The sequence below is a fragment of the Gorilla gorilla genome, chromosome 3, assembly GCF_029281585.2.
Source record: "Gorilla gorilla gorilla isolate KB3781 chromosome 3, NHGRI_mGorGor1-v2.1_pri, whole genome shotgun sequence".
NCBI lineage: Eukaryota > Metazoa > Chordata > Mammalia > Primates > Hominidae > Gorilla > Gorilla gorilla.
In genome coordinates, this window is record NC_073227.2 from 36,958,892 (window position 1) to 36,963,842 (window position 4,951).

A 4,951-nucleotide genomic window follows, 5' to 3' on the forward strand; every position below is an offset into this window, starting at 1 on the left:
TTCAATTTTTTGCCACAGTTCATTTTTATTAATAGAAAATAAACACTTATTCCAGTTTCAAAGTTGTTATGCTTGAAGTTGCTAATTTAAATAAAACAAATTTTAAATAATCACTTAATAATCCTGCTTTGAAAGGCAATGAAATGTGGATTAAAAAAAGTAGTATTCAGCACCATTTGCTCATAGATCTTTCAGAATTGATTCTTAAAGTTTCTGGAACTTTCCTGCCTATAAAGTACAGGAATTACTGAGTTACATTGGAAAGCCTCCCTGGGACAGGCACTGGGGAGGTAAGCAGCCATCACAAAGGAATCAGTGTACATTCAGCATGGTGACTTCACTACAAAACAATCCCTTCCCCTCTATGGTAGCTCAAGAGAGACATGCTCCTAAGCCCTGAGGCGTGAGGAGTCTCAGACTGTTATTTGCTGTTAGAATTGCTCTTCTTAGCTAATAACAGTAAATCTCTGGCACAGATGCTATTGGTCCTTAATGTCCCGTGATTTTAGGAAATTCTGTAAATAGTTTGGGTTTAGGTCAATTTATTCAGAAATCAAACATGTTTAATTAGGTTCACTAATCTGGCAGAGTAAGGGTACACTGGTTTAATATCCTTATAAAATATATATAATGTGTAGGTAAATCACAGTCTTAAATCATACATAGAATACTATATTATTTAAACCAATATCTATTTTAACAAAATGTTTATAATTAAAAACAGCTGATGAAACTAAATCCAAAGGTATGACAAAGGGGACTCAGCTCTGTTGCTTAAAGAACTTTTAAAAAGCATGTGCCCATAAAGCCATTCAAGGACAGGGAAGGAGGTGCCCTTCTCCTCATTGTTACTGTAGAATTCCTGTTGGGGCTGGGCCAGAAATGAACAGTTCTAAATACTTCAGAGAAGTCTAAAATCTTAAAAAGTCTTTTATGCAAAAAAAAGTCTTTCTACATCAATGAATAGTAATGCTCATCAGAATTTCCTAATAACACAAAAACAAAGCCCAGTCCATACATTGATAAGATATCAAAGTAATGGGAAGTGGACTATTATGTCAACCTTAGTCAGAGTTTCTGCTGGCTTCTTCCTATATACTGTTCACCGATTTGAGTAAAGTGGATTTGTGAGAGAATAGCGTTTGAAGGCCAGGATCTCTTTTGGGCATTTCTTCCTAAGTGGAATACACAACAGATAAGGGAGTAGGGGAGGTAATACAGGGAAGTTACTCTTGCCAGCTCAGAAGGAGTTGATGAAGCCCAAAGAAGCCCATGGGATCCTCTAGCTGTGGATCGTGGCTAATGTGGACCACAGCAGCATTTTCCTGTACAGCTCCAAAAACCCTGGATAGGGGTTCACAGGATCCAATGGCCCATAGATAAAATGAATGGGGATAGTTACAGAGGCAAGAGCTCCCACCCAGTGCCTTCTAACTTCTTCCTCCGATTGATGTACTGTAAGAGACTGTCAATGACTAAGTTCCCATCATTGTTGCGGATCCCTGCCCACATGTCCCATAGCTCAGTCTCAGAGTGCCGAGTATACGGCCCAAAGACTGGGATGAGACTTCGAGAGAATACAAAGAAGTTCATCAGCTGCATGAGGATGGGTGACAGCACACCTCCATCTTTGAGTGGCTTCTAGAGGAGTGGACGGTGAGTCTCAGGAAAGATACCTCCATTTGACAGAGAGACTCTTTATGGTAAGCCGACCAGACAGATTCTGCTTGTGCCTGTAGAGAAGTTCCTGAGCAACGGTATCTCCATAGTCATAAGACTAAAGGTTGATCCTGCGGTTCTGGAGCCCCAGATGCCCCAAAGCGCTTCCACGATGCTGGCCTGCTCAAATATGGAATAGTGATGTGGTCTCTGTTTGTCACTGAAGCCAAAGCCTAAGAAATCAAGGGCAATCACTCGATAAGACCTCAAGGTCAGACTTCCCAAATCTTGTACCAATCGTAGCTGGATGTTGGAAAGCCATGTAAAAGCACAACTATCTCCGGACTTCCAACCACACCCACAATGTCTTGGTAGAAGATACGCAGTCCCTTGTAAGTGAAAAACTTTACTGAAGACTTCTATGAGTGAAGAGTAGGGGACAGCTGAAGAGTTGGGATGTGCAGGTACGCAGCAAGCAGGGTCATGGCCAACAGCCCCATCTGGACCCCCCACTACCTCATCCTGATTTGGGTAAGACCTGGGCTACAGGACCCCATGTTTGGGAGAAACAGGTTGTGCAATAATTCCATTTTAAAAATTGTTTTCTATCAAGTGTTTTCTTAGTTTTGTCTTATGCGCTTTATTTGTGTCTGACCTGATTCATATTCTTCTTGTAACAAAAACAGGTGATACGACTCTTTTCTTATTTTATAGTGAATAGAACTGATGTGTAGAACCATAAGTGGTTTGGTAAGATGACAGGCAATAAGTAGCTAAGCTGCGATTCACAATCAGATATTTAAGCTATAACACCTCTTTTCTGAAAATTATGATAAAGATTTTACTTATTCAAGAAATTAATGACCCTTTTAGTTGTATAATTCTTCTATATTCAAGGTGTTAAGAATACTGTCTTAAAGCTATGAGAGTTCATATAACTTCTGACAACTGACTCATATATTTGCAGGACGTTTTAGATGGAGAAAATCTGGCTCAGAGTTGCATAGAAAATCCGAAATAAATTTTGCTTTGCATTTCATACACTTTGACAATTATAATTGGTAGAAATAATAATGAGGCAAATGGTATTCTTCAGCTTGACTTGTTAACTACCTATTTCCTGCCTGTAACCTTAGCAAAGAGAAAGTCCTACAGAAGGGCTTTGTTGTTACAATATTAGACTTCTCTAATTTCCCTTTGACCTCTTTGAATCAGGCTTCTTATCTGGGAATTTGACCAAAACTGTTCATCTCAGTATTTTTGATCTGCTCTAGGTACAGGAAAAGTGCCAAATTTTCAAGTTCATTATTTTAGCTCTTTTAAATTGTTGCTGATACCAAGGCAAAGGAGATTATATTTCAAAACAGAGGATACAACAACACCCAAGACACGACTATGTAAAATCTCAGAGATGATTAGAATAATAAGGTCTCAGTATGCATTCCTATCTTATTATGGAGTCATTGAGCTGGAAAGAACTTCAGAGATCTGACAGTTCAATATACTAGTTTTACAAATAGCGGAAAAGGGAAAGAAGAAAAAAATTAGGGAGGAAAAAAAGTTGGGGAGGGGGAGAAAGAAAGAGTAAAAAAGGAAAAAAGGGAAGAGGAAAAGCAAGAAAAAGTAGGAAAACATTTAATTGGCATAAATATCTGGTAGGCATTATATTAGATGCATTATTTATATTATGCACAGTTAATGATTTCATGGTTAGGAGGGAGTAATTTGTGGATTTAAAAAAAAGCAGTATTTCAAGTACAATAAATAACCTTCCAAGACCTCTTCTGTGGGGCAATTATCATCGGAAATAGTTTTATATCATACCATTCATCGTGATGCTCAACACCATTAGTCTTCCTCAAAGGTCCCACACTAACTAGTGAAAGATCTGAAATTTGAATTCATTTTCCTGATTTCTCCCCTAGTACCCCTTTCATTCTACCATGTCCCCTCTTCTTTATGCCATGTATGCTCATGAGGCATTGTACAGCACAGAGATGAGCATGTTCTGCAAATTCAGTAGATTACAGATTCTTCAGGTTCGGATAATAATGCTCAGAAGTGGGGCAGCTCTTTGGAAGCCAAATCCACTCTGAATTTACAGATGGGAAAATGAAAATAGGTGCAACTGTCAGTTTGATAGACCCAAGCAGATTGAACAATGTGATTATCAACGTAAAAATTATCATGTTTAGGTTTATGGTAGAGTTACAGAGTAACTCAGTTTTGTTATTTTAGAAGACTCATAAGAGGTTCTTTTTGTGTGATGCTTTAGACTTAAATGTTTTTAAAACAACAATGCTTACAACAATACTGTGAATTGAGTTATTAAATTCCCAGGTTTTAAAAGGGAGAAGCTTAACTAGGACTAGGAGAATTAGAATGAATTCTCTTTAGACTTAATAAACAACAGAACTGGGCATGAATCTAGAGAGTCTAGTGTATTTTAACTTATGTACAGCCAACTTGAACAGTTGATATTTATAGAACCATTTAACCAAGAGAACAACATTCATTTCAAGTGCACCTTTGTCCTTCATCAAGATAGGCCACATTTTATTTCTGAAACATTTAAGCCTTACTTTAAATGCCATTAAAAACTATTTATTAATAAATATTAATCAATAGCCATTTATTAATAGTAACAATTTTATGTAAATGAAAACTATTTATGTTTTAGCATTAGTTCTTCCTCATACATTGAGCTAGGTTTTTTAAATTCCCAATGCCTTTGTAATTTTGTGTTTTTAGGTGGTGATGATCATGAAAACATATTTCCAATAATGTGATTATGTAATGCTCCATAAACATACATATTATTAAAAAGTCATAATTTTGTACAAAGAGTAGAAAATAATTAGAAAAACGTATTAAAGTCTCAGATACAAGTAATTTTCAAGGCTTCACCAGATCCCTTAACTTTTCTTCAAATAAATGACTTGTTTTGCAGCACTACTGGCTAAGATTAATGATTGCATCATGGGGTCATGGTATACAACGCAATTCAAGTAGTTTGATGCAAAATATATGCATTTGACATCACTTGTGCAACATTTAACTACTTGTTGAAATCTTAGGTTCTTTGCAGACATGACCACTTAACAACTGGGTTAACTTAATTACTCTACTTTACCTCCTTGAGTTTAAATTCAATAATCTCATTTGGAAATAAAGCACATAATTAATTTTGAGGGGGAAATTAATACAATATGTTTTTTTTAATTTTCAAATTAGCAATTTTACATAATAGTCAAAAAGCATCAGCACAAAAAAGGAAAGAGGAAAAAATAAA

General features: G+C 36.4%; 1 pseudogene; it reads right to left on the reverse strand.

Annotated features, from left to right (window-relative positions):
• Positions 1–1,153: 1,153 nt before the first annotated feature.
• On the reverse strand, positions 1,154–2,180 carry LOC101146144 (mesoderm-specific transcript homolog protein-like; annotated as a pseudogene).
• Positions 2,181–4,951: the final 2,771 nt, after the last annotated feature.